The 26,324-nt window shown below is 43.9% G+C and overlaps 2 long non-coding RNA genes across 2 annotated transcripts in view; one reads left to right on the plus strand and one right to left on the minus strand.

Annotated features, from left to right (window-relative positions):
• LOC119860741 overlaps positions 1-26,324 on the plus strand; it is a 29,415-nt gene that overhangs the window by 863 nt on the left and 2,228 nt on the right. Inside the window, exon 2 of the long non-coding RNA XR_005294622.2 lies at positions 8,017-8,064. This is a non-coding gene — a long non-coding RNA (uncharacterized LOC119860741). The remainder of the gene's footprint in view (positions 1-8,016; positions 8,065-26,324) is intronic.
• LOC119860740 lies at positions 7,670-25,760 on the minus strand. The gene is made up of 3 exons (XR_005294621.1): positions 25,626-25,760; positions 16,947-17,024; positions 7,670-10,807 (listed from the first exon to the last, which is right to left on the minus strand). It is a non-coding gene; the product is annotated as an uncharacterized LOC119860740 (long non-coding RNA).

Consider the following 26,324-nt stretch of genomic DNA (forward strand, 5'->3'; position numbering starts at 1 on the left):
ATTTCAGAGTAGCAGCTGTGTTAGTCTTTATCCGCAAAAAGAACAGGAATACTTGCGGCACCTTAGAGACTAACAAATTTATTAGAGCATAAGCTTTCATGGGCTACAGCCCACTTCATCGGATTCATAGAATGGAACATATAGTAATTATATATATATATATATATATATATATATATATATATATATATATATATATATATATATATATATATATATATATATATATATATATATATATATATACATACACACACACACACACACAGAGAGATAAATTGGAAGTTACCATACAAACTGTTTTCAGAGTAGCAGCCGTGTTAGTCTGTATTCGCAAAAAGAAAAGGAGTACTTGTGGCACCTTAGAGACTAACAAATTTATTAGAGCATAAGCTTTCGTGAGCTACAGCTCACTTCATCGGATGCATTTGGTGGAAAAAACAGAGGAGAGATTTATATACACACACACAGAGAACATGAAGAGGCTAATTAGTTAAGATGAGCTATTATCAGCAGGAGAAAAACACTTTTGTAGTGATAATCAAGATGGCTCATTTAGACAGTTGACAAGAAGGTGTGTTCTCACGTGTGTATATATATCTTACTATATGTTCCATTCTATTCATCTGATGAAGTCGGCTGTAGCCCATGAAAGCTTATGCTCTAATAAATTTGTTAGTCTCTAAGGTGCCACAAGTACTCCTGTTCTTTTTTTCAAGAAGGGACAGTGCTAGTACACAGCCTTGTTTCACCCCATTAAATTTGTCAGGGAAATCAGAGTTCTGGGGCTTGAGCCCTACCTGGGTGACCCAGCTGAACTGTCTGGGAGGGTCCCATGACTTGTAGTATAGTGTATGCAGAAATGTTGCCTTTTCCAGCATAGATCTAACCGTTTTCTACAGAGCCTGGCAGCAAGGTATACTGTGACCTTGCCGGGGGATTCTGGTTTCTGTTTTACTACAACAATCAACAGAAACTTAAACTTTTACCTCGATCTCCACTCTCATGCCTCACATGGAACCATCATGCAAACAAGCTGTAAGATGTTATTAATTCTCGTCAAAATCCCTTTTGTAGTCAGTACTGGTGACTGGAGGAGACTGCTCTTTAAATATGATACAGAGGTGCCAGCTTCAAGGCACTCAAGCATTTTCAGTTTTTCTGTCTTTCTGGATCTTGGCACCTTTTTTGCCTTGTTCTAGATGAGCCTTTAGAATGCAAGGAGTTTTTGTTTCAATACTATACACTCCCACACATGGTAACTTAATGCTGCCTGCTGGACAATTTACTCATATCTGATCTATCTTGAAAAGGTTTCCTTTGCTCTGCTGATAGGTGTGTCCATGCAATTGCTGGATTCACCAAAAGACGGCAACATTTCCTATCTGGGATCCAGTACGTACCAAGTTTGTGACTAGCCTTTCACCCCAGGAGATCAGCATTCATATTCCAACTCAGGGTCTGATCCAAATGCATTGAAGTTAGAGTGAGTCTTTCCACTGACATCAGTGGGTTTTGGATCAAGGACAGAAATAGGGGGGGATTTTATGACAATACAACAGGATTATTCTTGTAATGTAGCACTGGGAAATAATTGACAGACATCAGAATTTTCAGGCATGACCCTCTGTGTGTTTGTCGACAGTAGCTATTTGTGTTATCAGTTTACCTATGTATGCAGTTTATCATATTACTAGCAATTTGTGTACCTTGAGGTGGGTATGATTCTGGCTAAAAGCAATACTGATACCGTAGCACTTGTAAAATATTAACCACAGCTTTAGCACAGCCAGCAGGTACAAAAGAAAACCAGCTGCTATTGCAAGGAGACTGTGCTTCTGTGTCTTGGACCCTGAGGACATGCTCAGTGATCTTCCCTTTGTGAAATGCCAAGTCCAACCCTTCGCACGAGAATTAGATTTATCCAGTGATCCTGCTAGTTTAGTCACCTCTGAAGCGTACTGCGGATGAGAGGACATATGTATACAATAAGAGGTGCCAGCACCCTTACCTGCATGTGTAAAACTAGTGGAGTTATCACTTGGAAAAGGAGAAAGTGGAGAAGACTTCCTTCAGTTTACTGTAATCAAATAGATTTGGAGAGAGGCCACTTAGCAACCTGGGCCAAATTAACATGAACACAAGCTACTGGACTCAATTGGCCACTGGGCTGATCGGCTATGGCAGTCCCTGTCTCTGACAATGGCCAGTACCAGCTACTTAGGAGGAAGGTGCAAGAAACACTGTAGTGGACAATTATGGAAACAGCTGCCCGTAGGATACGTTTATTTCAATTCCCACATCAGCTAGAGGATGGCTTATATCCCAAAGCCGGTGGTTCCAATCTCTTATTTTTTTTATTCTATGTAATTTCAGTCATTGTTCTCATTGTTTATATGAATATCCCCAACCATTTTTGAACCCTGTTGAGCTCTCGGCCCTCAGTGACACCAGTGGCAGTGAATGCCACAGGTTAACTGCGTGCCCTGTACATCTGTATTTCCTTTTACTGGTTTTCAGTTTGTTGCCTTTCAGTTTCATTGACCATCCCATTATTCCTTTACTATGATAGATGGTAAATCTGAGCACCGCATGACTTATCTTGTCTAGACCAGGCATTACGTTGTACAGCTGTATCATGGCCCCCTTTATTCATCTCCCCTCTACAATAAACAGTCCTGATCTTTTCATTCACTCTTCACACAGGCATCTTCCCATGCATAAAGGATTGGAGCCTGTCTCATAGCACCCTCCTCCTACTGGACCAAGTTTTGCTCTTGCCGAGCCAGCGCACTCCCTGGGGTCATTCTGTCTGAGCTCTCTTACAGAATCCAGGGAAGCAGTTTCCAGCCAGGCTGGTTGTTTTATTTTAAGCCTTCTTAACCAAATAAATCAATACCTCGCAGACTCTTCCCTCAAAGTCTGTGCAGGCCGAGCACTCCCTTCTCCAAATCCCTTTCGTGCACCAGTAACTTCAGCAACCCAGACTTTCCTGGCTCCTACCTCAGAGCTTCCGTAATAAAGGACTTTACCCAGTCTCCCTTCTGTCCATTTGGTTTCTAGAGCAATTCCTCTCTGCTGTAGCTCCAGTAGCAGTCCATTGGGAGCATGGCCACAGACCCCCCTCAGCTTTCTGGAGGGTATTGCAGTCTCCCTGCTCTATTTCCTGCTGCCCTCTTTTATAAAGTTCAGCTAATTAAGTTCCAGCTCTTTTCTCAGGTGCACTGGGCAGAGCTAATGAGCCAGCCAGCCAGCTGCAGGCCTCTGACCCTGGAGGAATGGTATCTTCAGACCTTGGAGCTAATCCTTTTCATCACCCATCTCTGGACCTCTTCTATTTTTGATTATATATATATATATATATATATATATATATATATATATATATTTTGCAATAGGCTGAGCAGAACTGAATACAATATTCCACCTGGGGGCATGCCAGCAATTTATAGAATGGCATCAGTATTATTTTCTATCCCATTCTTTATATGTCCTAGTAAGATTCGGTTTGTCGCACAGAGACCAGATGTTGCCTGTGCTTTGAGCTAGATGTGCTCTTGCTCTTTGTTTCATACTGAATACAAAATAAAATAAAATAAAATAAAATAAATAGATGTATGGAGGCAAAAAGTGGGAATAGTTTCTTAAACTGCGGCCTGCAAAGTGTGCAAAAAAGAAAGTGGATGCACCCATAATCATAAACCATTCCAATACCCGCTAGCTGAGCCAGTGCCAGTCATAACAATGCTGAAGCAGAGAAGGGATGCTTAATGTGCTAGCTAGAAGTTTTCTCCAGCTGACCGCTAGTGACAGCTCTGAGAACAAGCTGAGAGGGCTGGGTGCTGAGCACACTCCCTCATTAAAACTCATGTTGGAATGAATGGAAAACTGCCATTCAACTTCCCTTGGACTTTGGATTGTGAGCAACGGTAGCTCGTGCAGTTAGTGAAGGCGGCAGGCACCTACACCCATATTTGAAGGAAGCTCCTAATTCATGTTGGCTGCGACAGCAGGGGAAAGCGACCAGCCAAGACAAGCAAAGCAATCCAAGCCTGTTACAACTGCTCCTACAAATCAAATCCAGTCCTCCTCATTGAGGCGGCTCAGCTTACTTTTATGCCTTCCTATCTGACTTTGTTGCTTTCCATTCCAACGGCAGGTTTTGTTTATTGGCTTTTCTGTGTTTACGGCTCCCCAAGCTAAGTCATAAGTGGAGATTTCAGGAAACATCAGTAATGTGTGAAGTTGCCCCAAATCCTTCAGCGCATCTGCTCTAATTTCCTCCAGCTCCCTATGCTCTCCTCAGCTCAGTCTGAGTCCTAACTGCCCCCTTTTATCATGCTCTCCCCCATGACTCCAGAACGTCATGCATGTGTAAGCAGAGTCAGGATGAGTTCCACCCTGACATCTGGTGGTGAGTTATGGCAAGTTGTGGAAAAGAACTTCAGGGGCTGATTTCATTTGCATAGGCACACCCACCCTGCCTAGCATGAGCCCATAGCTGCCCAAATGGTCACTTTGGCTGCTGTGGGATCCCCAGTTTCTCTGTTATTGGGGCAGGAAGAATAAATTGTTGTTATCCTGATTATGTGAATCAAGGACAGTGGAACTGTACTTGGCCTTTTGTTATGATGGAGGGACTCGCCATCAACTAAGTAGCACTCACTAAGCAAGGGACATTGGTTCCAAAACTCAGTGAATTGAGAAAAGTTGAGGACAGGTATTAATTGCTTCTTGGTCTTTTGGCTAAGATCAAGTGTCAGTAGTCTCTTGGCCTATCAAAGGCCATGATCAAGTATCTTGATGTTTTTGGTCTTTTGGCCTTGAGATGGAAACCTTCTCTGTGTCTCTTGGGCTATGAAGTAAAAATATTATCTAAGTTATACCTCATGGCGAGGGCCTTACATGCTAATTGCACTTTTTCCACTGTGGAATATCAAAGCTAATTTTGATTCTATTAGGAGTCTAGTTACAGGCTGCTGAGCTGAATTCACTTTGGGCCAATGGTGCACCAGCACTGAGGCTCCCCTACTACAAGCTGAAATCACAAAAGAGCTAAAAGAAAAGGAGTACTTGTGGCACCTTAGAGACTAACAAAGTTATTAGAGCATAAGCTTTCGTGAGCTACAGCTCACTTCATCGGATGCTGTAGCTCACGAAAGCTTATGCTCTAATAACTTTGTTAGTCTCTAAGGTGCCACAAGTACTCCTTTTCTTTTTGCGAACACAGACTAACACGGCTGCTACTCTGAAAAGAGCTAAACTTACTAAGAGCTGAAATCACTGAGTGTTGTGTTAAGTAGTGGGGGAGCCTGAAGATATATTGCTATATATATATAGTTTGTGGGAGGGCTGGCAGAGCAGAGCGGCTCTTGGAGTTCGTGGGATGGCTGGAGCAGCTCATGGGGATGGCTGGCAAAGCAGAGCAATTTGTGGGATGGCTGGTGGAGCGGAGTGGAGCCCTATGGAGAGGCTAGGGCAATCGGCTTTGGACCATGTAAGGTGCCCCTTAACACCCCACCCCATCTCCACCCAGGTTGGGAGGTAAAACTCTGCAGATAAACTTTCGAACTCTGGTACTGCACTGACCAGGGACAGAGACTTTTGGGTTGTTGGACTTTTGGGACTTTGGGTTGCTGGACTCAAGAACCAAAGGGAAAGGTCATGTCCCAATTTGCTTGGGTGGGGTTTTTTTTTTTGCTCATGGGTTGTGTTATGAATCCTGTTGGTGGTGTTTCCCTAACATAATGCCACATTGTTTCTCTCTGTTATTAAAAGGCTTTTGCTACACTCAGACTCTGTGCTTGCGAGAGGGGAGGCAGCCAGCGGGGGTGGTATATATTTGTCCCAGGTCCCTGGTGGGGGCTCGGTTTTGCATTGTGTTATTGGAATGAAACCCTTAGATACTGAACCCGGCCCTTGTTGCTGCCAACTCTGACGGGCAGAAGGGGGGTTACACATGTGGAGCAGGAGTTCCCCTGGCGGCCGGTAGCTAGTTCCAAACTCTCTCCCCTTGCCTTGGGGGTGGAGACTTCGCCTGTGGCCTTGGGAGGCAGAAATTCACCCAGAAATCACTCCCTCACCTTTAATCAGTTAACAAACAGAGCCCCCCTCACTCACTGAGCAGGGGGCTCCTTCCCTTAGGGCTCTGGCTGATTCTTCCAAGTGGTGCAGTGACCATACAGACAGGTTGCTCCCTGGGCCAGTCCCCAGCCTTGAGCTCAGACTCTGGGCCTGCTGTGGTCAGGTAGCAGAGACACACACCCAGCTCACACAGTCCCTTCTCAAACAGCAATTGCACCCTACACTCGGAGAGCTAGCATCCGGAAGTAGGGAAGGGTTTTCCTACCAGCTCTCTAGCCAACCAGGGCTCCGGGTGGTAGGGAGGGAAAGGCCTGCATTTTCAGTCTGCTTGTACCCTGGCCAGCCAGGGCTCAGGGCCAGCCTTCACAGCTCTACAGATGATCTGTGAAGCATGGACTCCAACACCTGGAACAGGCTCTTTCTTCTTGCCTGCCCCCCACTGCTAGAGAAGTTCATAAATAACAGCACTGTCCTGAAAGCTGGGTGTGACTCTCAGCTTTTCCTAGAGCGTAGCCTCATTTGTTTCTTTCCTTCTGTGTCTGACCTATTCTTTCCAGCTGCAGCCTTTGGTTTCCCCCCCCCCCATCCCTCTGCTTGGCTGAAAAGCAGCCTTTCCTCTCATGCGCTCTCCTTCAGAGCCGTGGCCCCTTGCGCCTGTCTATGCCACCTCAGGATCTCACTGTGCATGGGGAATCATAGAGGATGTGCTGTGACAGAAGAGCCCTGTCTTCGTAGGCTACCCCCTATTGCAACAACCTTTGTGTCTTGTAAGGGATTATTTGAAAACTGATAGTTTGCTGGTCAGTATCCTCCTGAAAAAATGTGTGTGGCAACATTGGAAGTAAAGTTATAAGATTTCCCTGTATGATGTTATTAACACACGTCCCAAACCCCACAGCCCTGCCCAAACAGTGGTTGGCAAGCAGGTCTGACCTAAGCAAAGGAACATGTGCTCTGCTTAATTTGCATATAAGCTGTAAACAGAGTCATCAAGCAGGAAGGAAAACAAAGAAAGGGTAAACAGGTGAGAAAAAGCCATTACAGAACATCCAGCCACATAGATTGTTTGTTGCCTGGTGCCTAGCTGGAAACATTTTACAAGAGGGGGACTGAAACTATGAAAAGGAGGGACAAATGCCCCCCCTGCCTTCCCCCTGCATCTGAATAAGCAAAGGAAGCATTTGTTGGACTTTGGGGGAAGGGATCCTGACCTGCAGCATTTGGGCAGGAAGACTGCTGAAAGCATGTAGTGAGAAATCTTTCTTGATTCTGATATAGTTTAAGCTAGGCATTAGTAAACATTACACCTTTATTTTCCTTCTAATCCTTTCTGACTTTTATGCTTCGTTACTTGCACTCACTTAATCTCTGTGTAGTTAATAAACTTGTTTTTCTGTTTAAATTGAAGGGTCTAAATTATTTGAGATAGTAAGATGGTATGTTATTTCCTTTATAGGAATAATGGACTTAAAATATTTTGTACTGTCCAGGAAAGGGCTGGGACTGGTGGGTGGGTCACCCTGCAGTATAACAGAGGCTGGTGAGAGCCAGTGTGTAACCCGAGTGGGACGGGCAGGTTGCAGTTACACATAGGGTGCTGCTTGCACGCTGGAAGGCTGTTTGTGAGCGGCTCAGGTCAGAACTACTTCAGCAACACAGTAGAAGGCATGCAGGGTTTCAGGGCAGGGATGACATAGCTTCACATTAGTCTGGGTTATATCTGCTGTACAGGCATTACGGTGGAACAGCTGCTGTATTGCAACTGTGCCACTGTGATGTAGATGCAGTCTACATTGTGGTCATACAGGAAGGTATAGGCTCCCACTGAGGATATGGCATGATACTTGGCCCTTTTTTCAAAACAAACAATCTTTTGCATCCATCTTCATCAAAGCATTTATAACATTTATCTATTTTTTTCCCTCGGTTTAGCTCAATCCTTGGCTGTAGCTTCGAAATCAAATATTTCTACTGCATGAGGTAAGATTCTGCTTAAGGGTGTCTGAAGCATTTACATTCACTGCCTTTCCTGCCCTTTGAGTTTTAGCTCACCCCAGGGGACTTTTTTCAGGAATCTGTCATCACCTATTCTGAGAACATCATCACCTGTCGATCTAAGCTGAGCTTTGATGATCATTGCCTTGATGGTGGTTGGTTTTGCTCTTTCAAGGAGGTGAATGTTTGACATGTTGTTCTCACCAGTGGCCCTTCAGAATACAGTGAAGTCAAGGCATACAAAATATTTCAAGTTGCTTTATGTTTGCAGTAAACAGTTCACGTTTCACACCCCTATAAAAATCACTGCTGCATTGCATATCAGTGTTGTTGACAGTTCAGTGGTGGGGTAGTTGAGTATCCTATAGCAAAGTCTTCCAAAAGCCTGGCTTGCCTTTTGTATTCTGCTTGATATTTCTTGATCCAGAGAGGCAACACTGGAGATATCCAACAGTGCTGCCAAGATATGCAAAGTGACTGACACTCTTTAGTTCTATACCATCGATGAGGATGATGTTTGACTCAGTGGGAGTGGTTGATGGGGCCAGCTGTAAGAGGACTTCAGTTTTTTCCAGGCTGATGGTGAATCTAAACTTCAGTTGCTTCTGAAAATTTGTCAGGAGATAAGCTGTAGGCCACTTTCACAATGACTAAGTAGAGCACAAGCTTCTCCAAAAAAAGGGCTTCACGTATGAGTTTCTCAAGGACTGTCTTTGCAGTAAGGTTTTGGAGACTGAATTATTTCCCCATCAGTTCTGTACCTTATCTCTGTGCCCTTTTGAATGTTGTCCATTGTGTCACACAGCCTTGTTTCACCCTATTAGATAAGGGGAATGGTATAGAGAGGCCACCAGCAGAGTACCTGACTGATCATGCCTTCATGGAATTGACGTATGATGTTCAGCAATTTGGCATGGCAGTGAAACTTCTAGAATTTTTCAGAGGCCATTTCTGCTTGCCATATCAAATTTTTTTTTTTTTTTTTTAGTTATTACTACCAATGAATACGGACTATAGTTCCATGTTTTGTTCAACGTATTTTTCCTGAATCTGCCTCACAACAAATATGTCTATGGTGCTCTGACCTGATCTGAAACCACATTGGGGATCTCTGGTAGATGCTTGTTTGATATTGTTTCAAGAAGCTGATTGAGCAAAATACAGACAAGGGTTTACCACCTACAGATAGCAGGGAGATACCCCAGAAGTTGCCAGTCGTCATATTTGTTTTTATTTTTGTAAAATGTAACTATGGTTGCATCTTTGACATCCTGAGGAATTTTCCTAGTTTCCCAGATATCCTTAATAATTTCATGTAGATAGTTGACAGTTTTAAGGCCTGTAAGTTTCTAGATTTCCGCTGGTACACTGTCTTTCCCTGTTGATTTACTTGACTTAATTTCTTTAATAGTATTTTGCACTTCCTTTGAGGTAGGCAACTGGGCAATTTCTTCATGCAGGGGGTGCTGGATCAGTTCCTCTATCACCAGTGGGTTGCCAGTAGGATGATGGTGGAGTAGCTCAGTAAATTGCTGCACTGTCAGAGTCCTCTTTTGTCTTTAATTAAGGTAGAGCCGTCTGAACTTTTTGAGCTGGTCCCAATTTTGATGCACCATAGATAGCCTTCAGGGAGTCGTAAAACAAAGTTGTGTTGTTAGTAGTGGTGTAATGCTGTATATCTTCTGCTTTCCAGTTATCACAGAGAACATAAAGCCAGCTTTGAGTTGTGGCTTGCAGGTACTTGAACTTGTCTTAATTTTATGTTGCTTTTTTATCATTTTGCCAAGATATAAATGCCTCATTCTTTTCCTTTAGGATCTTTGATTTCAGTGTTTTCATCAAACCAGTCCTGGTGGCATCTTTGAGTTTTACCTAGAGTTCTTCTGAGGCTTGAAGGGTGGCCAATTTGATTATATTCAACTTTATGATTGCATGATGATGTAATGCTATCAGTTGTTTCCTCCAAGTTTTCCTGATGAAATGGATGTTTTATTCAATTGCAGATTAATCTGTTCAGACTGTCAGGCTTGGAGTGGTGTAATATAGAATAATGGAGCCAGAAACATGAAAAGCAATGGTCTCCTTTGCATGTGTGCTGAGCACCCGCTCACTATTTCTTAGGAATGCTGACAAATAAACAAAAAACCACAAACACAAAAACTTGTTGGATGCACCTGAGATCAAAGCATTGGCACCTGACTGGCTAGGTCATTAAATGGCAAAGGGACATCAGAGACAGCACGATCACCAGAGTAATGTGAGGTGCAAACTGTTGGACAGACCACAGCATGATCGGAGCCATTTTCAATGTGCATGTTGCTGCCCCTCCACAAAGCAACCCTGAACAGATTAAAAAGTAGGGATGCTTTGTATGTTTCTACATAGTTGGTAAAAAGAGTCTAACAATGGGACTGAAAAAAAAACAAGGTTACATAGTGTGGTTAAGTTTGTTCAAAATTAGATTAATTTTTTTCATAAGCTTGTTTGATGCTGTCCGATCTCCTGGCTGGAGCTGATGCAATATGTTTAACTGCTTCAAAAAACAGTGATTAAAGTCATCCAAGTGGTGAAGTTTGGAAAGACACCTCCTTCTGGAAAGACACTTCCTTCTGGATCCATCACCTCTTTATCCGTTATGATAAAAAACGGAATAAGATGGGAAGCTTTTCGTGAACGTTTCCATCTGCTTTGCCCAGCTACACTCAGTGGAAAGTCTGGGAACTGTAGGCTTAATTCAACGGAAATTAGAAAAAAAAAAAAATGATGTCAGCTCTGGGATTTAAGGTTTTAAATCTTGAACAGGCGTGTGTGTTTTTCCGACAGAGAGAGAGAGAGAGAGCGAGCGCACGTGATCTTGCTCTGCTGTTGGGCTGTCTAAAGAGGGGAAAATGCAGCTATTTAATCAAACTCCAAGCATTGCATTGAGCCACAGGCATCTCCCCTTAGAGGCCCACTAGTACTAGCTCCAGCCAAAAGCAGAGTCAACAAGCTGATTTTTCATCCAGCATGCAAGAGCCAAAGACCTCCAAAAAGTCTTTCCCCGCAGCCGATGAAAGCAGGTCTTAACTTGCTAACCTTAGGGCTTTCCTGCTCACCTCTCAGGTCACGTTACACCGGGACAGTCAACTGGTGAACCATGGGCCAAATCTGGACTGCCAGATGCTTTTGAATGGACCACAAAAAAAAATTATTTATTCTTACATTTATTGCTATTGCGGTGTGAAAAATGTTTTTCTAGAGCTTGGACCTTGACAATACCTTGCCCAAGAAATTTGGACCTTGACAAAAATAAACTGACAACCCCTGCATTACACTGATTGCAGTGGATTTAGCAGGGATTAACATGGACTGTTTTCCCAATTCACAGCCCCCACATGGCCCAAAGGCAGGGTGGAGAGAAAAAATGAGTGATTGAGGCAGTGTAATCTGTCTGAAATATTGTTAGAAAGAGGAGTAAAAACAACTTGGTATGGTGACTGTGTAGACAATAAGAGTAATGTATCTCTGTCATGAACTTATGTATGCAACCTGGCTGCCTTTGAGTACATCATTCCCTGGCATCCTGAAGGCAAGAGATGAATAATCAAATTAGGATAACAATAAGTCATTCTGTATCCAACTGCCAAATCCCAGAATTAAGATTGGGTAGCTGTTCATTTTGAACTCACCAGTCCAGGTAGCCTTCCCTGGAAAGTTCAGGGAGTGGAAGATGGGAGGGATCAGCAAGGAAACCTACCTAATTGAGGTCAGAAGATGTAGGGATAAAGTCAGAGAGGCTAAAAGTCGAGTAGAGTTGGACCTTGCAAAGGGAATTAAAACCAATAGTAAAAGGTTCTATAGCCATATAAATAAGAAGAAAACTAAGAAGGAAGAAGTGGGGCCGCTTAACACTGAGGATGGAGCGGAGGTTAAAGATAATCTAGGCATGGCCCAATATCTAAACAAATACTTGGCCTCAGTCTTTAATAAGGCTAAAGAGGATCTTGGGGATAATGGTAGCATGACAAATGGGAAGGAGGATATAGAGGTAGATATTACCATATCAGAGGTAGAAGCGAAACTGAAACAGCTTAATGGGACTAAATCGGGGGGCCCAGATAATCATCCAAGAATATTAAAGGAATTGGCACCTGAAATTGCAAGCCCATTAGCAAGAATTTTTAATGAATCTGTAAACTCAGGAATAGTACCGAATGATTGGAGAATTGCTAATATAGTTCCTATTTTTAAGAAAGGAAAAAAAAGTGATCCAGGTAACTACAGGCCAGTTAGTTTGACATCTGTAGTATGCAAGGTCCTGGAAAAAATTTTGAAGGAGAAATTAGTTAAGGACACTGAAGTCAATGGTAAATGGGACAAAATACAACATGGTTTTACAAAAGGTAGATCGTGCCAAACCAACCTAATCTCCTTTTTTCAAAAAGGAACAGATTTTTTAGATAAAGGAAATGCAGTGGATCTAATCTAGCTAGATTTCAGTAAGGCATTTGATACCGTGCCACATGGGGAATTATTAGTTAAATTGGAGAAGATGGGGATCAATATGAACATCAGAAGGTGGATAAGGAATTGGTTAAAGGGGAGACTGCAACGGGTCCTACTGAAAGGCGAACTGTCAGGTTGGAGGGAGGTTACCAGTGGAGTTCCTCAGGGATCGGTTTTGGGACCAATCTTATTTAATCTTTTTGTTACTGACCTTGGCACAAAAAGTGGGAGTGTGCTAATAAAGTTTGCAGATGATACAAAGCTGGGAGGTATTGCCAATTCGGAGAAGGATCGGGATATTATACAGGAGGATCTGGATGACCTTGTAAACTGGAGTAATAGTAATAGGATGAAATTTAATAGTGAGAAGTGTAAGGTTATGCATTTAGGGATTAACAACAAGAATTTTAGTTATAAGTTGGGGACGCATCAATTAGAAGTAACGGAAGAGGAGAAGGACCTTGGAGTATTGGTTGATCATAGGATGACTATGAGCTGCCAATGTGATATGGCTGTGAAAAAAGCTAATGCGGTTTTGGGATGTATCAGGAGAGGCATTTCCAGTAGGGATAAGGAGGTTTTAGTACCGTTATACAAGGCACTGGTGAGACCTCACCTAGAATACTGTGTGCAGTTCTGGTCTCCCATGTTTAAAAAGGATGAATTCAAACTGGAGCAGGTACAGAGAAGGGCTACTAGGATGATCCGAGGAATGGAAAACTTGTCTTATGAAAGGAGACTTCAGGAGCTTGGCTTGTTTAGCCTAACTAAAAGAAGGTTGAGGGGAGATATGATTATCCCTCTGATATATTTATAGAGAGCAAATACAGGAGAGGGAGAGGAATTATTTCAGCTCAGCACCAATGTGGACACAAGAACAAATGGGTATAAACTGGCCACCAGGAAGTTTAGACTTGAAATCAGACGAAGGTTTTTAACCATCAGAGGAGTGAAGTTTTGGAATAGCCTTCCAAGGGAAGCAGTGGGGGCAAAAGATCTATCTGGTTTTAAGATTCTACTCGATAAGTTTATGGAGGAGATGGTATGATGGGATAATGGGATTTTGGTAAGTAACTGATCTTTAAATATTCAGGGTAAATAGGCCAAATCCCCTGAGATGGGATATTAGATGGATGGGATCTGAGTTACTATAGAAAATTCTTTCCTGGGTATCTGGCTGGTGAATCTTGCCCATATGCTCAGGGTTTAGCTGATCGCCATATCTGGGGTCGGGAAGGAGTTTTCCTCCAGGGCAGATTGGAGAGGCCCTGGAGGTTTTTCGCCTTCCTCTGTAGCATGGGGCATGGTTGACTGGAGGGAGGCTTCTCTGCTCCTTGAAGTTTTGAACCATGATTTGAGGACTTCAGTAGCTCAGACATGGGTGAGGTTTTTCATAGGAGTGGTGGGTGACATTCTGTGGCCTGCGCTGTGCAGGAGGTTGGACTAGATGATCAGAGTGGTCCCTTCTGACCTTAGTATCTATGAATCTATGAAATTAGGATAACAATAAGTCATTCTGTATCCAACTGCCAAATCCCAGAATTAAGATTGGGTAGCTGTTCATTTTGAACTCACCAGTCCAGGTAGCCTTCCCTGGAAAGTTTTCCTTTTTAAGGCAGAGAGGAATTTGTTCCCTGTAGGTGCAATTTGTGCGTCATGTAACAAAATCCAGCCACTTGCAGCCAGTTTGCTGTGCAAGCCCTGGCTGGAAACACCAGCCATCAGAATAAATAAAAGGCAAAGCAACACTGATTAATAGCAACATGGAATAATACCTGGGATTAGCAGGGAGGAAGAAAGGAACAGACAAGACCTCCCTAGGGGAGAAAGTATTTCTTGAAAGAAAAAAAGTGTCCATAATTATTAAATTGGTTTCCCCGGGGATCTCTCAACACCACTCACCAAGGATTCCCACCTCCTTTTATGGGCTGCTTTACATTTAAGCTCAGCCTGGCTTTCACCATCTTTCTCATGGCAGAAAATTCCCTTCCTGGCCCTGCTCAACATGTGGGGCCCCTGTTGAGGCACATTAGGCTTGTCTACTCGGCAGGGGCCTGCCGGTTGAGAGAGCTGAAGATAGAGCTTGAAGGGTGAGCCTGTCTGAGTGGTGAGGTGTAATGCTACTCAAATGGACTTAGCTCCAAGGCACGTTACTGTAAAAGTGAAATGGGCCGAGATCCTTGGAGCGGCAACCCAGATTAGTGAAGCTGCCGAGTCCTGCCACCATTGTTACGAGCTGCACACAGGGAGCCTTTTGCACTGCACAAAAAACCAACAACTTCTATTGGCCCTACAGTCTACACCAAACTTTATCTGCGTCCCCCTGGGATCCGTGGTTGGGAAATGCTGCAGAAAATTGGAAAAAGGTGCAAACAAGAAACTATTTTTGAGGGCCTCGGGATCTATTCCTAAAGATGTCATCTCTTTGACTATTGCAGGAACTGAAGCAATTTCCTTGTATAAATAATTTGAGCTAAATGTTAGTGAACTATAAGTTTGTCATAAAAATATTGAGGAATACTGTTTACCAAAAAGAAATTAAACTTTTGAAATATTTAAGTTTCACTGAAGAAATCAAATAGAGGAAGGGACTATTGAATCATTTTTAACAGATCTAAAGATAAGAAGTCAGACCTGCAATTTCCAGAATCTGAGTCAATGATACGAGATCAAATTGTGATGGGTATAAAAGGAATCAGCGTAAGAAAAAGATTGTTAGAGACAAATTTAGATCTGGAAGAAAGCAGTGAAAATTTGCTGAACTTAATCAACGATTGCACATTTTAGAAAGAATAAATAGATTCTTCAAGATGTGGGTTGGAGGAGGCAGCTGCTTTTAGATTACTCTGATAGATTGACCTGAGTTAAGATGCTCTGTATGTAATATATATTTGTTAACTATGCATCTAGTAAAGATTGTTGTGAAGTTACTAGCAATTTATTATTAAGTCTAATGGATTACTTGAATATAAAAACACAGGAACATAGGGACCTGTAGGGGTGAAATAAGTAAGGTCCATCAAAACAAGGGACACTGGAAGGGTATGACGTGGAGGGCTGCACAAGGCGAATCAGGCTTGGAGAAGGTCCTGCAGAGTGTGGGAGAAGATGCAAGGAATTGAAAATGTCTGCAGGTTCAAGAGAGCAGAAGAATGAGATCTACATTCGGTGATGAAGATGAAAGGAAGAGAGGCTCTGTGTGATACCCAAATTAAAGCTCTGTAGGGATCATGGGTGTTATAAGTCTGATTGCATCTTTGCCTGATACAGGCATTAGGTGCACCAGCGGAAGAGAGGGAGGGCCAAGCACGGAGTAGTCCCTGAACACACAAAGGAAGTGGTAGTGAAGGGGGCTTCAAGTTGGAGAGGGAAGGCAGGTAAGCTAAGGGATTTTTTGACTCTAAGACAAACATTGCCTGCCTGTCCCCTTACACTTAAAACAAGCACTGATGCCTGGCACTGCATAGCTGATTGTTGGTGTGATATAGCTCTCATATGTAGTGGTGTAAATGAGAAGACTGACATTAATGGAATTACACTGGTGAAAAGCCACTGAGGCTAGAGCTGAGCTGTGAAACAGAGAGAAGCAATATTCTGAGACTCGGGCTTATTGTGCTTGCAGGATAGTGATGTTAATAACCCCTCAGCCCAGGAATGTGCAGAGACTGTGTTAAGGACCTGGGCCACGGGCAGCCTTGCCTAATGGTCAGGGTGGGAAGCTGACTTAGTGGTTGCAGACATGACCAGGCCTAGTGGCCACCGCCAAAATCAGGAGCTGATACCTAGTCCAGGGAGTGAGCTGGGGTCAAGAGTCAGGAATCAGGAGCCGGGGGCGGGGTGGAGGAAAAAACCAGGAGCAGGAGCCAGGAACAAGGAAGAAGCTGAGAGCAGGAGCACAGCTGCAAGCATGAAACACTACTGAGCAGCCGGAGATCCAGCCCTGCTGCAGGGTCTAAGAATGGCTGAAGACTTCAGCAAGCACAGGTTCATTTGCTGAACCAGCCGAAGGCAATGAGCCAGCGGTGGGTCCCTGGCAGACAGTCTGAGCTGCTGTTGGCATCCATTCTTTGAAGGATGCAGAAATGCTGAAGCTTCTACTTTCCAGACCCCATTGCTACTCTGCTGAAAAGCTTCCTACCTCCAATCTCATAGGAGGCCTTGCAATGCCGGCACTGATTTAAAGGCAGCAGAGACCCTTATGACCATCTACTCTGACCTCCTGCATAGCACAGGCCATCAAATTCCTTCCAGTGATTCCTGCATCAAGCCTGTCACCTCTGGATGAGCTAGCGCACATCGTATACAAAGACATCCAATCCTGATTGAAAGACGTGGCATGATGGAGAATGCACTGCGTCCCTCAGGACACCAGCAGCTCTTACTCTGGGGCTCCTTTCTGCAGTGCTGTGGGACCTCCTTGCACATTTCCTGGGGCTTGTCACTGAAAGTCATACAGTAGCCTGAAAAAAAAAAAAAAAAGAGAGAGGTGTAAATCCACTTCCAATTAGGATGCCTGATTAGGATGAAGTCTCCCATGGGGGTTACCTGGCAGCTGTTACCCAATGGCCTCATCCTAGGACATGCGATCATGAGGTGGTGATAAATATCTTGACAACATAGTGACTCGGGGGGGGGGGAATCAGCCTATCCCGATTCACACATTGTTATTAATAATGATTTGTATGACTAATGCTTAGCTGCCCCAGCCCTAAACCAGGACCTCATGTGCTAGGAGCTGTACAGGCACAGATCAAAGAGACAGTTCCTATCCCAAAGGATCCCTCCACTCCTGGAATGCCCAGTTCCTATGTGGAAGCTACATCCATGGCACTGTCCCACAAAGACTAAATCAAAGCCCGGCCTAGATTCAGGGACCCAATCCTGAGGAGGGGATAGGCCAGGCCACCCAAAAGCCTCATGGGACAGCTGCCAAAATGTTAACACACCCTGAGACTGCATTAACCCCTCTTGCTGCAGTATCCTTGAGGAAAGTTGGAGGCAGGCAAGTCCCCAACAGCATGATTCCATAGGAGCTGCACTGCCTGGGCGTGACAACTGGTGTGGAGGGCTTAATTCTCCTGAAGTCTGGTGGGGAACATGCTCTGTTATAGGAATAATATCCTCTTTAAAAAAAAAAAACTACTACTATTTCCCTGAGCAACATGCACCCTCCTTTTAATTAAAAAAAAGTAGTAATTCTGTTTAATATTTAACTCTTTTGTCACCTTCCTTTGTGAGACAAAGTGGTTCACAAAAACAGAACATTATTATTTCCATTTTAAAGGTGGGGAAACAGAGGCACAAAGGGGGTAACAGACTTGTTCAACATGGGGGGGGAGGGATAGCACAGTGGTTTGAGCATTGGCCTGCTAAACCCAGGGTTGTGAGTTCAATCCTTGCGGGGGCCATTTAGAGATCTGGGGCAAAAGTTGGGGATTGGTCCTGCTTTGAGCAGGGGGTTGGACTAGATGACCTCCTGAGGTCCCTTCCAACCCTGATATTCTGTGAATAGCAAGTCAACAGCAGAATTGAGATTAGAACATGGGAGTCCTGACTGATGGTTCTCTGTTCTAACCACTAGCCAAAGCTGCCTTTCAAATAAAAACAGTGAAACAATACCTCTGTTTTAGTGACAGTGTCACAGGGCAGAGGTATAAAACCTTTGGATGCCCTGCTAAAGACCCTGCTTCCCTGTAGGGTGGCCAGGTACATGGGCCAAGACCCATAGCCGGGAGCCCAGCTGCAGGCCCTAACAAGAGCAGGCTCAGTGTAATCTGCTGAGCCAAATGGAACCAGCTGGGTTGCTGACTGAAGAAATATAAACCCAAGGAAGAGGCTAGCTGGGCAGGAGGATAGGAAGGCTGTGGCTCTGCTGGCTGTCACAAGCATCAAAGACCAGGGGACCCAGTGAGGAGTTGGAGCAGGGACTGGTGTTGGGGGAATTGGGACTGTCCAGGCACTGTAAATAAAAACACAGGTGAAGCACCTGTAAGAGGTGTCTGAGACCCTTTTTGCCAGCTCAAGCACAGGGACAAGGGGAAGGAAGCTTGTGCTGCCCTGTGACAGACACCTACATAAAAGACAGATTGCAAAAAACACTGTCTTGTATCTGCCGGCTCTACAAGCCCTACTCCCAGAGCACTAGGCAGCTAGTGTATAAAGGAAGAGAACAAAAAGACCTATGTCAGATTTTTTTTTTTGGCCCATGAAGTATAAGGGAAGAAAACGAACAATTGCTGCAGAGGGTGTTACAAACAATGGAGAGGAAAAAATAAAACGATAAAAAAAAAAAAGCACTTGACAACATCCTTTAGAGCTTTCACAAACAAACACTTGCTCCTCTCACACAATGCTGCTTCTTGCTGGGATGGATGGAGGTTTTGTTGTGTGCTCCTTCATATATTTTTTTTTTAAAAAAAGGAATGAGTGAAGAAAAAAAAGCTACAATAGAAAAAGAAGATAGAGGAAAACTACAAAAAGCTGTGAGCTGCCAGTGTGTTTTGAGTTGCTTTATCTTGAATCAATATTGAACTGGAGAGAAATTTTAAATCTAACAGATTACAGCTGAAGTAATTCCAGGGCACCTGCTTCCAGAGTGTATTTATTTAACTAGCTATAGCAAGTGTTTTTACAAGAATCCCCAGTAAAAGAGTTATTAAAACAAAGGGAGGGGAAAAGGAAGGTATATAGCAGATGAGGAACAAGGACAAGGCTGGAAATTAAACTGCGTGGGAGGTGGAAGACACAAAAACAACCCAACCACCATTTTATAACTTGCTTCAGACACTAAAAAAAATCTGGATGAGTTTTTAAAAAAGACAGGGATTCAAAGCTCCAGGATTTTGTCTAGTGATTTATGATCTCTGGCAGCTGTGGCAGAGGTTTGACCTACCTACAATAGGCAGGAATCATCTCTTGGTAGTCGTCTCCTCCTATGAGGAAGGTTACTGGTAGAAAGAAAAAGGGGTGGGGCGAAGGGACTTGGGAGCAAATTCCCCGCTGGTGTAAACAGGCTCAGCACCATTGGCGCTTTGTCTCAATTAGGGATTTCTCTTTATTTAGACACAGATAAGAACATGGTTTGGACTATCCAGTCTACATAGCTGTCTTCAGCTAACACCTACCATCCCATTTCCAAACTACTGTTTTACTCTGGAGTAGTGCAGGTTGGGGAAATTTTGTTTTCATTGGCATTTTGGTTTGGTTTGTTTTTAATGAAACCTGAAAATTTTTGATAAAAACAGAATCTTCTCTTCCCCACCTTGAAATTTAACATTTTTTGTTAAAAGCTCATTTTTCAATCAGAAAGTAGTTTTGCCAGAAAGTTTTTGACTGCTCCACTCTTGAGCGTTGAGGGAGCTACCTGGATTTGACATCACTTCGAGGGGTATTGCCTTTCGGAAGGTGATACACCTGGAACGAAGGTCCAGCATCAGCCAGTCTAGTTGTGACTTCCATGCTTGGATCTTACTCCTAGAGATACTACTTTTGGGATGGAACTTCTGGGACTTAGCTCATTAGAGTTGGCAGTATTACCAGTTCAGAGAAAGAGGTTAGAAAGGTTGATTTGCCTGAAGGCTTCTCTTTCAAAGCTAACTTGAATCATTTCAGTCTGCTGACTTTACTTTGGTTTCAACTTTGGTTGCACTCAACCTTTGACACTAAAATCATGGGTTCAAGGCTCACAACGGGCTATAGACTCAGTCCAAATCCCTAGCACCTGTCTCTGCTAGGTACCTAGATGTGTACTGAAGGCGTTACTGCATTTTTAAATAAGATCTGGAAATAACTGATATGGAAAGGTCTTATATAATTTTAATGTGATGAAACTAGTACGATTCTGTAGAAATGTTACAGTGTTCTATCAAAAATTACTCTAAGCACACAGAATTTAACTAATAATTGTGTGCTTTCTATAGGTTTTTCCCCAAACCACCCTAAAAACTCCTATAGCAAGGATGTAATTCACTAAAGAATGGTCTAAAATACCTTTAAAGAGATTTTTACAGGGGTATTTTATAGGACTTTTCCAGAGTCCTTCACTCAATTAAACTGATGTTTCTGAGCTATGGCTTAGCACATTATTATATTCAGATTGCTTTGTTCTGATTAATTGAGATGGCAGCTAGTTCTACATTCTTTAAAGCATTTGAAATACCTTAAGTTTAAAAGGTACTAACTAAATTCATATCCTATTCTGTTTCAGTGTCCATTGTATTTATGCAAATACTCTCTCCTTGAAATCAAGCAAAGACTCATTTTCTAAGAGTAATTTATCTCCATAAACAATTAACCAAATTCTCTTTTCAGTTACTTCTACAGAGCTGATCTTGGTGGAGTTGCATCAGTATAACTGAGAAGAGAATTTGGTCTAATACCATTGAAGGATTATTGTAGTCACTTGAAATCTGGAGAACACAGCTGACAGGAAATTCCATCATGCTTAACCTTTGATACCTAAAGATGAACTTTGGTTTTCCAAAAAGAAAAGGAGTACTTGTGGCACCTTGACTAACACGGCTGCTACTCTGAAACCTTTGGTTTTCCAGGGATCCCTGTAATTACTATGAAGTGTGAAAGGTCCAATCCAACCAAGTCAGTGAAAAAAGTCACAAAAGATTTGGGCCCCAGTTTCCTGGTTCATTTCAGATCGCTGTACCATAACTAGAACCAATCTTGCAATAGGAACTCAGCTGATTAAAACCCCAGGAAGAGAAGAGGGGTAGGCAAGAAGAAAGTTGAATAGAAATTAAGTCCAAAATAAAAAGCTTCTTGACTCAATCATTTTCTTAGAATATAATGAAACTGTCATATATACATATACAGTATATGGTGCACACACACTGCATTTACTATGTGGTACAGTACATGACTTCTCACTCATGGAATCTATTCGTTTCACAGCCTTTGCTGCCCAATGATGCACCAGAATCACAGCTTCCATTTAAGAAGAAAAAAAAGGGAGATGGGTGAAATCCATATTTGTGAGCCTCCCCTTGATTTCAATGACACCAGGATTTCACCCCATGTTTCTAACCTCATGGTTTTGAGGAAAACCTTGACAATGCAACTGGAGTGTAGACCGGCGCAGTACTGTCAAAGTGAGTCTGCAGACAGCACACAACAACTGCTGTGTGCAGTGCGAGCCATCCCAATTCAGCCCTGTGGGGTGTTGACTCAGAAACCTAGAGCAGACAGTTTAAACAACAATGTTAATTATTTCACTACTGATAGTTTTAAAGTAGAAATGTCCAACTACTGTGCTTATCCCACAGTCCCAAACAGCTCTCACCCAGCTACCAACCCCCCCTCCCCCCGCATCCTCCCCTAACCACTTCCATGGTGCAGTAATGAATTGTTGTAGCTAAAGATACGCTGGAGGGGAGGGATAGGATACAGAAGGACCTAGACAAATTGGAGGATTGGGCCAAAAGAAATCTAATGAGGTTCAATAAGGATAAGTGCAGGGTCCTGCACTTAGGATGGAAGAATCCAATGCACCGCTACAGACTAGGGACCGAATGGCTCGGCAGCAGTTCTGCGGAAAAGGACCTAGGGGTGACAGTGGACGAGAAGCTGGATATGAGTCAGCAGTGTGCCCTTGTTGCCAAGAAGGCCAATGGCATTTTGGGATGTATAAGTAGGGGCATAGCGAGCAGATCGAGGGACGTGATCGTTCCCCTCTATTCGACACTGGTGAGGCCTCATCTGGAGTACTGTGTCCAGTTTTGGGCCCCACACTACAGGAAGGATGTGGATAAATTGGAAAGAGTACAACGAAGGGCAACAAAAATGATTAGGGGTCTAGAGCACATGACTTATGAGGAGAGGCTGAGGGAGCTGGGATTGTTTAGTCTGCAGAAGAGAAGAATGAGGGGGGATTTGATAGCTGCTTTCAACTACCTGAAAGGGGGTTTCAAAGAGGATGGCTCTAGACTGTTCTCAATGGTAGCAGATGACAGAACGAGGAGTAATGGTCTCAAGTTGCAATGGGGGAGGTTTAGATTGGATATTAGGAAAAACTTTTTCACTAAGAGGGTGGTGAAACACTGGAATGCGTTACCTAGGGAGGTGGTAGAATCTCCTTCCTTAGAGGTTTTTAAGGTCAGGCTTGACAAAGCCCTGGCTGGGATGATTTAACTGGGACTTGGTCCTGCTTTGAGCAGGGGGTTGGACTAGATGACCTTCTGGGGTCCCTTCCAACCCTGATATTCTATGATTCTGAAGTCTGCAGAGTCTTGAAAAAATACAAAATATGAGAACAGGGTAAAATAAATGGAATTTGATATCAAAGTAACCAACGCTGGGGCTGCTGTGTTGATTGCAGCATTCCTTTTCATGATTCATTCCTTAAAATCCACCATCTTCTAATGCTAATGGAGCTGCAGCAGCATTTCCATGCTTGATGCAGAATCCAGGAACCTTGCCACAGAATTAGTCACAATAATCTTGTCATGTAGTGCACAGGTCCTTGGCAGAAAGGCACTGTAGTCAACAGGGGTCTATGGAGGCACATGTTGACATTTATACTTTGAAGCCAATGGATCTCTGTGCTGGTAAATGTTGGCACACAGGCATTGATTGCAATTGGGTACCCTGAAGTGCACATCTGCCCACTTGGATCAGTGTGCAGGGCCAGACTGTTTGTAATTGTGTGTGCACATCCCTCCAAGATACACACACAGTACACATTCCCACATGCAGCACTGAAGATGAGAAAAATCCCCAGGAACACAGAAATTTCTCAGATCCTCCACAACATCTGGATTTTTTCAAATATATTTTATTTGTAATAGATTGTTTTGTTAGTAACACTGGCGTTAAATTTATTGAGAGCACGTGGAATGGCAATTAGAAAACTGTAGAGTGTGAACCGGCTTTCCTGCCCTCATCACATCGGAGCCTCTTTTCCTATAGGGTATAGGAGCACTCATTATTAAACAAACAACTTAATCCCCAGAAGGGAGAAAGAAGTATAAAGAATGAGCTGTATTTTAAAGAAGTCTTATTGAGGGCACAGAAACAAACCATCCCAATGTGTAGAAAGAATAGCAAATATGGCAGGTGACCAGCTTGGCTTCACAGAGAAATCTTCAGGGAGCTTAAACACAAAAAGGAAGCTTACAAGAAGTGGAAACTTGGACAGATTATTAGGGAGGAGTATAAAAATATTGCTTGAGCATGCAGAGATGTAATCAGGAAGGCCAAAGCACAACTGGAGGTGCAGCTAGCAAGGGATGTGAAGAGTAAGAAGAAGGGTTTCTACAGGTATGTTAGCAACAAGAAGGTGGTAAGGGAAAGTGTGGGACCCTTATACTGAATTGAGGAGGCAACCTAGTGACAGATAATGTGGAAAAAGCTGAAGTACTCAATTCTTTTTTTGCCTTGGTCTTCACAGACAAGATCAACTCCCAGACTGCTGCACTGGGCAGCACAGTATGGGGAGGAGGTGAGCAGCCCTCAGTGGTGAAAGAACCGGTTAAGGATTATTTAGAAAAGCTGGACATGCACAATGCAGTGTCTCCAAGAGTGCTGAGGGAGTTGGCTGATGTGATTGCAGAGCCATTGGCCATTATCCTTGAAGACTCATGGCGATCAGGGGAGGTCCCGGATGATTGGAAAAAGGCAAATATAGTGCCCATCTTTAAAAAAGGGAAGAAGGAGAATCCAGGGAACTACAGACTGGTCAGCTTCACCTCTGTCCCCAGAAAAATCATGGAGCAGGTCCTCAAGGAATCCATTTTGAAGCACTTGGAGGAGAGAAAGGTGATCAGGAACAGTCAATATGGATTCACCAAGGGAAAGCCATGCCTGACCAACCCGATTGCCTTCTATGAAGGGATAACTGGCTCTGAAGTTATGGGCTGGTGAGGCCATATCTAGAGTACTGCATCTAGTTTTGGGCCCCCCATTCCAGAAAGGATGTGGACAAATTGGAGAATCCAGCAGAGGGCAATGAAAATGATTAGGGGGCACATGACTTATGAGGTGAGGCTGAGGGAACTTGGCTCATTTAGTCTGCAGAAGAGAAGAGCAAGGGGGGATTTGATAGAAGCCTTCACCTACCTGAAGTGGGGTTCCAAAGAGGATGGAGCTAGGCTGTTCTCAGTGGTGGCAGATGACAGAACAAGAAGCAATGGTCTCAAGTTGCCATGGGAGAGGTCTAGGTTGGATGTTATGAAAAAACTATTTCACTAGGAGGGTGGTGAAGCACTGGAATGGGTTACCTAGGGAGGTGGTGGAATCTCCATCCTTAGAGGTTTTTAAGGCCTGGCTTGACAAAACCCTGTCTGGGATTATTTAGTTGCGGTTGGTCCTGCTTTGAGCAGAGGGTTGGACTAGATGATCTCCTGAGGTCTCTTCCAACCCTAATCTTCTATGATTCTTTGGGGGCTGATTCTCCTTTTGTTTGTATCAGTGCAACACTGTTGAATTCAGTGGAGCCACTCCAAATTCACACCAGTCTCTGTGAGAGGAACATTAACCCCAAAGACCCTTTGCTTCAGCAGTAGGACTGGGGCTCAAATGAGAATCAGATCCATTGCCCCCCAAACTTCAGGAATGTTCAGTTCCAGACCTGGATCCAAATCCATGGCTGGGGCCCCACCCTTATACTAGGTGGAACTGGAATGTTGAATTTGCCCCCCACCAAAGTATCCCCAGGCTTGCTCCTCAATCGGTCCAGCAGGGTCCATCACAGCACCCTGGTCTGAACTGTCTCTCAGCCCCTTCTGGGCTCCTTCAAATTGTCCCTGCTCTTCAAGCAGTGCTGGCCCTGTTTTGGAGCCACATCCCCCAAGTCTCCCTCCCTGGAGACTCTTTGCCTTTCTGGCCCTAACTCTTCAGCTGGGCCACTAGAAGAGTTCAGTTCCCCTTCAAGGGTGTATCAGTGTCCAGGCTACTTTCCCAGTGGCTGGTGGCAGGGACCCAAACCTGCCCTGTACTCTGGGTCCCAGTCCATGAACCCTATAGACAGCAGCCATCTGCCATGTTCCTTTAACCAAGCTGCGTTGCTGCTATGATTCCCTGGGCCACTTCTCCAGCTCACTCTTCACCCATACCTTGGGGCTTTGTCCTGGTTGAGCCCCAGCAGCCAGTCCAGAGCTCCTTCACATTCCCCTCAGTCTCTGCCAGTACTGCTCTGCCCAGAGTCCTGTAGGACAGGCACACCCTCCACACTCCTCCAGCAAAGAACTGATCTCCCTCTGGCCCTGCAGCTCTTCTTATCCTAGCCTGCTGGGCCCTGATTGGCTGCTCCCTGCAGCCCCTTTCTGATTGGCTGTATGGGACACAGCCACTCTAGGCAGTTTGGAGGACCCTCTACACTGCTCTTTTCTGGGGCAGGGTGTGACAGGGCCTTGAGGCCTCCATCAGGGGCCTCAGGGCCTGCTCTACCGCATCACAGACGGGTACCCATTCAGGAAAGTGTCCTTATTTAGGAAGGGAGCTTCAGCATGCACCTAACTTCAAGCATGTGCCTAAGTCCCATTGAGTGTGTGCTTAAATCTCATTTGCTTCAGAGTTAAACGTGTACTTAGGTGCTGTCTTGACGTGAGGCCATGGAAAGGCTCCTTATGCCTTTAGTCATTATCTTTGCCTTTCCATTTGGTTTCCATTTCACCCTATTTCTGCTACATCCGTTTTGAGGTGTGGATGACCGGAACTGAACACAACACTCCAGGAGAGGATGTCCTATTGATGTAAATAATGCCATTATGTCTTAATTATTTTCTAGCCTGTACTCGATACGGTACCATGTA

The sequence above is a fragment of the Dermochelys coriacea genome, chromosome 8 (assembly GCF_009764565.3).
Source record: "Dermochelys coriacea isolate rDerCor1 chromosome 8, rDerCor1.pri.v4, whole genome shotgun sequence".
Lineage (NCBI taxonomy): Eukaryota > Metazoa > Chordata > Testudines > Dermochelyidae > Dermochelys > Dermochelys coriacea.